Below are 8,611 nucleotides of genomic sequence, written 5' to 3'. Positions count from 1 at the left end.
TTGATGTTCCTTGAGTGAATATCTGTTGGGAATAAACTCCATATGTATTCGTCCTAAGTTTTTTCGCCTTCGCCCTGGAAAGAGAATAAAAACGTCCCATTATTTTTTCTCAATCCTTTGAAAATTCCCTTTCACTCTTTTCTGAATGCCATCGTTAAGAAATGTGCTGTCGGTTTTATTCATGTGTAGATTTATTTTTCTGTTGCTTTTTAAGGATCTCGATACCTTTGGAGATCTGTTAAGAAACTATGGTGAATCTAGGTATTGATTTCATCTTCTTTTTTTCTGCTTAGCACTCTTTTATGTTTCTTGAATACAAGGATTTATGTCTTTAATCACTTATGAAAAATCTTAGGTTTTATCTCTTTAAATAGATTCTTTCCTTCGTTGTCTCAATTCTCTTTTAAAGTCTTCTTGGTTTGATTAAAAATTTCATGATATATGTATTCGATTATATTTTTCATTATGTTTTTCTTGTTGTAAAATGTACTTGTTCTTTTTATTATATATGCCTCTTTCTCGTATTTTCTATGTTACAGTTGTTCTCATTCGCTGTGGCTAATTTCTTTGTGCCTTTTAATTTTAATTGTAAATTTATGGTCAGTGGGATTTTTCTGTGGAATTTTTTTACCTGGCCTGAAATGAGAGCACATCCGTCTTCAGAGGGTGTATATTTTTCTTACCGTATATGTGCTGCACCATATTTCATGCTGTTTATTCTGTCCTTTCTTCTTACTTATTTCATTTTACTTGTCATTTGCTATGCATGCTATATTTTGTTTGCTTTTCGATCAACTTAAGTTCATTTCTCAGCTTGTGGTTCCCTAAACCACAAAAGTAGTAGAAATTTGGGCTCCACACCAATACATATTTCTCAGCGGAAAGCCTATTGTCCACTGCTTGCCTGCCCACGAAGTGTACCAGCCAAAACAAACAAGCTTCTTTGTCTTCTACCTTTGTCCACAAGCGACTTTCCTTGGTTGCTGCTATCTGTTTGTTTTGTTTTATATCATCTCTTTAATGAATATTTTAGCCTTTTTGAGTCTTAGCTTTGTTCAGAAGCTTCACTTTCAACCTCTATCCCCTCTCCTGGGTCCCAGGCCTGGTCTCCTGGGGAATCTTCCTGGTTTTCTGGAACTTATTCTGCATGGGAGTTAGAGACTTCAACTCTATTTCCCAATCAGTTTTCTAACTCTTTATTTTATTTTATTTTTTTTACCCCAAGGGATTCCTTTACATTATAGCAAACACATTAAAAATGATTTGTTATATTTTATCCACAGAGGAATGTACATTGGAGTGAAGCTTTTCAGGGTATGCATTCTGCATTATTACTAGAAATACAAGTCTTAAGTTTTTCATTTTAACTTCATCTTTGAGTTCTCAAAAGGATATTTTTAAATCTCAAAATAGTTATAAGTATTGCTTAATTTGGGGATTTATTGAAGGGTCATTCAGTTTCCCCAGTTGGGGGATTTACTGGGATTTCTTCTGTGGTCTAGTACCATATCATTAATTTGATCAATGTTTAAAGGGAAATGAAAAGGATGAAATATTTTTAAATGTCGATTATCATTCTAATAATTAAATCGGTTACCAGAATTTCCTATGTCCTGACTTATTTTATATCTAATCACTTGTCAAAAATCGAAAGTGGTAAGAACGTGTCCCAAACTGTTGTACTGTTTACTTTCTTCTGTTTTCTCTGGCCCTTTCTGCACTGTGTGTGTCAATACCATATTATTTGCTATTTAGATTGTTGTCCTCTTATAAATTCAACGTGAATAGCAAATTTTATCTTTCTCACATTTACTTGTCGTTTCGAAATTATGTTTCAATGGATATTTATAGTCTCACTCCTTTATTTCGTTCCTGTTTGCCCACCCTTCTATTACTCATATTTTGCTGTATTATTTTGGGTTATCTTTTGTGTATGGTGGACATTTAGATATTCTAGAGTGGCCAAATTTTAATCTTTGTGTTTTAACAGTGAGTTTAGCCTTTTTAAAAATGTATGTTTACATGCGTAATATTTAGTCCTGTGGACTTTTTCTTTCAAGCTCTGTTTATTTTGTGCTTTTAGTTTCCTTTTGTCTTTCTCTATATAGATATTTTGTTTGCTTAGTTTCTGTAGTGATTTAGAAGTCGCCCTGTTTTTATGTTTCTACCGATTGCTTAAAAAGTCACATTTTAAAAACAGACTGCAATACGTGTACTTAAATTTTCCACATCAGTGCAGAAGTGTTAACCTTTGACTCTCTCTTATGAAAGATGAGAAACGTAGCATGATTTACTTCCTCTCTTGCCACCAACCTCACCGCATGGGCCTAGTTTTAATAAAAGATAATTTGTACTTTTAAGTCAAATTGATATGAATACATACTATAGATTGTCTCTTTGAAAAATTGGTTTTTAACAAAATATTTACATGAATTTTTACAGCTGTCGATTAAATTAAACAATGTTCTAATAATTTCAGTGCTAACTTCCTCATTTTTGTGATCTCTATCTTAATTCATCTCTTGTGCGACTGGAGAAATTCTTTTTCTCAGAAGTGAATGTGGGCCGTTTATTTTCTAAGACTTTGCATATGAAAAGAAAACTTTCTGTTCTCAAAGCACATGACCAATGATCCAGCTGAGTGTAGGGTTTCTCGGTGGGACATTTCTCTAAAAAAAAATTATTCCTTCCTTCCCCCTCCCACCCCAGGCATTTTGCAATGGAAGGACAGGTTTTGTTTTGTTTTTTTTTTTTTGGCCCTGATGGTCTTTTATATTGATCACTGAAGAAAATATCTCAGGTTAGGGATCCAGATATCCTTGGAGAAATAGTGGGGTTCTCAGAACCCTGCAGAACTCAATTAGGGCCCTAGCTTCTCTCGCTATTCTTCCCTGTGTCTTCCCCCACAGGAGAAGCCAGCCCTGATGGATATGGTGTACATTTTCAGCTGCCCTCACTGGACACAAGGCACGGCAACGCTGGGGTCCACCTCTGTCAGGAGCCATCCTCCCCGCTGTCAGCTCTCGGCTTGCTTTGAACTGCCCGCGCCAGGAGCAAGCTTTGCAGCCCTGTAATTCTACTGCTGGAGCCTGAAACGTATGTTTGAAAAAGAGCAAAGCGATTTGAGGGCTACGACCCTATCGGGCTACAAGTTCACTTTGTCTTTTTATTCAGCTCCTGATTCAGGTAACAGAAACTATTTTATTTCCCATCCCCGCCCTCCTACATTCACATATACCTCCGAATCTGACGTTCGCTCTTCATAAAAAGAGATGTACGACCAGCCTCTTAAGTCTTGGCAACCCCAGCACAAAATAAAAACTCCTTGGCATAAAAGCAGATCCTATAAATCCACAGAATGTCTCTCCCATATAATGCATGGAATAATAATGGCTTTGACTTCTACTGAATTGCACTTTGGTTTTCCATGCTATCTGCCCTTGTGAAGGATATTAAAGGGAATCATCTTATGTAACTCACCAATGTGGTCGCTGTAGACTGGCAAAATAGTGATAATCACATTGCATAGTAATGCTGTCAACTGTCCCTACCAGCCCTCCTAGGTACCAGAGTGCTGTCCCCCGTCCTGTGAGGGAGTGACATCCTCTGTCTGGTGCGGGGTGGACAGCCCTTACGTAATCTTCCCACCCACTGGTTTTCGTCCTCCTATTCTCCACGCGCCTCTTCGTTACTGGCTGCACATTGCAATCAAGCCTGCGCATTTCCTTCCAATTGCCTACTTTTCCTTCTAATTACTCTGCCATACCTCAGTGACTTACTGAATATGACAACACGCACAGCGGGGGCTGGTTTAGGGCATGAAACAAAAACTCGTGGGCATAAAAGCAGATCACACGTATCCATGAAATGCCTCTCGCATAGACTCCGTGGAGTGATGATGGACGTGCTTGGCTTTGTGACTTTCCGTATCGGCCGTCCGATACTGACATCCGGTTCACTCGTGTTGAGATGGTGCTGACTCCACACCACGCCATTTGATCACCTTTTCGCACGTGACTTAGGTGTATGTTTCGTTTTTCCTCCGATCGCCCTCACGCAGGAAGCCATGATGGTTATTCCTTCACCACCGAGTGACATGAAAAAGAGAGAAACACACACGTGTCTCCATTTGTTTTGTATGCATCTCAGTAAACTTTAAGGGTATTTCCATAAGGCTTTTCCAGTAAGTCAAAATTCATTATTACTATATTGGCAATTTTTATCCTATTTAAGTTTCTAAAGTATGAATTGAGACCCACACAATCTGAACCTTTTAATAGACAATTATTGTGTTTCTGTGATAGTCAATTTATATTCTTGAATCTTTACATAGTTTGGTTGAGTTTCTATGACTTTGCACAGTTATTTGTACTTATCAGTGGGCGTTTACTGAGTGCTTATCATCAGTCAGATCCTTCCCTACGCATTTCATGCATGCTACCTCACTCCATTTCACATCGGACTTCCAGGACAGGATCAGCATCACCTTTTTATAGACGAGAAAACTGGGATCCAGACAGCTCACTAGTGCATCTCACCGCTCTCACCGTTAAATAAACTCCTAATACGAGCATTCTGGGTGGACGGGAAAAAAGAGACCCAATCCTTAATTGCACGATGCTAACCTCAAGCATAATAATGCTGTGAAAACATGTATGCGTGTTTTATTAAATAGACAAATACCTCTGTCATGCACTGTTTTTACTTTTTAATAAATATTTATCATTGACAAATAGTAACACTTAATCTTCATAACAACGGGATGAGATAAGTACTATTATTATCTCCATTTTACAGATGAGAAAACCGAGGCACAGAAAAATGATAATAGGTCCAAGATAACTCAGTAGGCGCCGAAGCGAGTCCAAATCCTGGAAGGCAGGTTTCCGTATCCAGCCGCATCGAAGCGTGAAGTTAAGTTGGCACAGGCAGGTCTACGCCGAGCGGTGACTGGTCGTGTCCTTCTTCACAATGCTTTCTACGGATTTGAGAGTTTTGAATTTCCCATGCAGCGTATCTCATTGAGAAGGACAATGCTTCATGCACCTTTGCTCAGGTGTTTAGAAAATATAGTAAAGGATGAAAATCAAAGACTGGCAGACCAAGGTAAAAGGAATGTTCATGGCTTCCTCCTTCAGGAAGGACATTTTCTAAGAACGTATTATTCATCTGGGGGATTATCACATTTGAATGGAAGATATTCATAGAATTATTAAATTTGAAATGAAAGGGCAAAGAAGAGAAAACTATCCAGAAGCAGTTTTCTGCAGAAAAATCTTACATTATCTTAGCTTCAAACCTTACATTTCTGCATGTTCAACAGTTTATTTTTGAATAAGTGAAATAAACTCCATCACATGGGATGCGTTATTAGAGGTGGCGCCAGAAAATGCATTTAAAATTGATCCTTTTCATTTTGTTTTTTAACCTTTTTGTAGCTCCCTGCTTGTCCTTGGGGTTTGTGTCATTGACTACGCTGTCAGTCAGCGTCTGCCCCTGTGGCAGGCCAAGGGGGCTGTGGTCAGATGTATATATTAGTGCAAGTCGCAGACCGTGTTTGATGAGGACCCTTGTCCTCAGGCACAAAATCAGCCTTGTGGCTTTTTAAGGAGGTGTGGCAGGGCCAGGGGAGGGGGAAAAAGTACCCAAGATGCCTCATGCTTCTAAAGGAGCGAGACTATTGCAAGGCACAGCTGTGGTGTTATTTCCCGTGCACCTGTGACAGCAGGTGCAAAAACGCTGGCCCAGGAAGTAACCACAGCGGGGCACAGGGCTTGTCCCCTGGCTGTCTGGGAGACGAGACTGTGGTTCAGGCCTCTTACGTCTGAAGAGAAGCGACCTCGGCTGGCTCGTGGATGACCACACCTGACCCACTTGTGAAATACGAGTGTCTGTGCTTTGTGGGAAACTGTAAGTCAAAATGGAGACTATGTATTTAATATTTTACTTTATTAACAAATAGTTTTTAGATTATCCACAGAGAGATATACACCTAGTCAAAATGCAGAGTTATGCTATCATCAAATAGACTTTTTTGGGGGGAAGGTTCAAAATGCTAATATTCAGGTGACGTTGTTGGTACTTTGAATGTATTTGTCAGCAGCCTGGAGACAATAAGAGGTCAGAGGAGGTAAAAAAAAGGAGGCCATCGATGCTGATTCCGAAAGAATATACTCCACTATTCATTATTTATAGTTTATTTCTCTGTTGAGACAACAGTCTAGTTATGGCGGAGAAATGCACCCTCCCCCCCAACAACTGTCCTAAAGTGACAGGGACATGCGACTGGGAGGCTTGCTTTGAAGATGCTTGACATTTGCAAGGGGGCTTTTTCTGAGGGATGGGGGGGTCTCTTCCCTCCTGGAGAGAATGGCCTGCTGGGCGGGGTCTGCTTGGCCGGCAGGGAAGAGGTGGGTGATTTTTCTCCCCACTCCGCACCCACACAGTATTTGTGGGAAAAATATTTGGAACGTCCAATTTTCCTGGGGGTGGGGGTGGGGGAAAAACCCCAGAGGCTATTATTTAATAAGTTAATTAAAATGAGGCGGCATCTGTAGCTGAACGAGATTTCAGTCTACTTTATGTACAAAACGCCTGACATGTGAGCCCCCATACCACGACACACAGCTGATTAAATTTTCGATTTTCAACCATAACACAAAATTTCCTCCTTATTTAGTTTACTCTCGTTTCCTTTCAGAATCCATAGATTAGAGGACTCCCTCTGGTGGTTGAATAAAATATCATTTTTATCTGAGTCATGCCTTACCAACAAAAGAATAAAAAGCTGGCATCTATATAGAATAACTTTTCGGAGAATCTGAAAAGGTTCTGATTTTTAAGATATGACACCTATCGGGGTATTGATGGTGATGAAGAAGAGGGAGGAGAAGGGGCAGGAGGAGGAGAAGCAGAGAGGTCCTAGAACATTCTGGCCTGGGTATATGGCACAGTCACAGATGAAAACAGCTCGTCAAACACAGGCAGAGAAGGCAAAGCAAATTACACATGTTTTTAAAGGGCATAAAATTCAAAGACAAATGAGATCCCAGAAAGCACTATGAAAACTGAAAAAAACCATTCCGGGGTTCACAAACAGTACCCCCAATTCCTAAGCGCTTAAATCTGAACAAATGCAGCATCCACAACAATAAAGACACTAGAAACTCTTGCCTTTATCGCTACGTCGTCTGAACAGCTTTACTCCGTCTAATTTTTTGGCGAGTTTGTATTCGCCCAGAGCGGAACTATGACCGCCTTACTGGAGGAGTCACCATCTGAAAGTCTGCTTGGTGGAAGGATTTATTTTCCCCTCATTCCTTCCGGTTCTCTTAAGAGAACAGAGTTTGTTTTACCGCTCGGTGGGCGAATGAGGCTGGCGTCGGTTTTCTTTAGAGAAAGCATCGAAGGCCCTCGCCGCTTGCTGGATCGTGGGCTGTGCAGCTAAAAATTCTCTTACGGGGAGCATGAGAAACCCCTGCCGTTGTCAAGGTCCCTCATCAAGTGCATTTTATTGGCTGATGACATAGTATGGCGGGAGACATGGTGGCCCGTGGGTGTTCTGGAAGCGGAGAGGCAAACTTTCCAGGAACCTCCTGTCCGTCACTCCCTCCTCCACTCAATTCTCTTTGCCGCTTTTTCTAAATGGAGCCCTAAGGGACGCCATAAGGAAAATGTCACATTCTTCTCCTCCTCTGGACCCGAGAGGAATGGAATTTTATGATCAATACTTTAAGAAGGAAAAAAATACAATTCAGAGGGAAATAGTTTCAAGTATAGGAAAATAAAACCATTTTTCGGGTATGTAAGATCAGCTTTAAGAGCTGGAGCGTTCTCGGAAATCATCCAACCACCTCGCGCCAGGACATATTCGCGCCACCTCGAGACGGCGTGCAGTTAAGTAAATTTACACTTTCGTCTGTACGTGACCCATTCCCAGGGCAATCACAGCAAAGAGGAGGAGGGAACATCAGCCTCACCAGGCCCCTCGCCTCGACGTCCCCTTCCCTGGAGAGCTCCGGTGGGCTATGAACTGAACCATCCAAGAAAAACCCTCAGAGCTATTTGCACATTGAAGAGCAAAACTGAGATTGAACATCACCCCGGGACGGAGAGTTGGCAGATGGAAGGAGGCGGCCACAGGGGCCAGAACCCGCCCTCCAAACGGTTGTTTCTCCTCCTTCCCTCAGTCAGTCCCCATGGCCTGTCCTTCCCCGACGGGTCGCCACAGGATGCGTGCAGAGCAGTGTTTCTGGGGAGGAAACAGCATCCTAGGAGCAACCGGGTTTGGGGAGCGTTTCACACGATATTATTGTGAATGGAAAAGAAGGAGGCGGCCACAGGGGCCAGAACCCGCCCTCCAAACGGTTGTTTCTCCTCCTTCCCTCAGTCAGTCCCCATGGCCTGTCCTTCCCCGACGGGTCGCCACAGGATGCGTGCAGAGCAGTGTTTCTGGGGAGGAAACAGCATCCTAGGAGCAACCGGGTTTGGGGAGCGTTTCACACGATATTATTGTGAATGGAAAAGAAGTAGGAAGGGGACGGGTTCGGTGGGTTCGGTAAGTTAATATCTTTTTCTACTGAATCTAAGGGGGGATGGGTGGGGGGGAGAA

This window comes from Pteropus alecto, unplaced genomic scaffold (assembly GCF_000325575.1).
Source record: "Pteropus alecto unplaced genomic scaffold, ASM32557v1 scaffold87, whole genome shotgun sequence".
NCBI classification, from domain to species: Eukaryota; Metazoa; Chordata; class Mammalia; order Chiroptera; family Pteropodidae; genus Pteropus; species Pteropus alecto.
The sequence above is the reverse complement of the archived record's forward strand: the minus strand, read 5'-3'. Positions refer to the sequence as shown.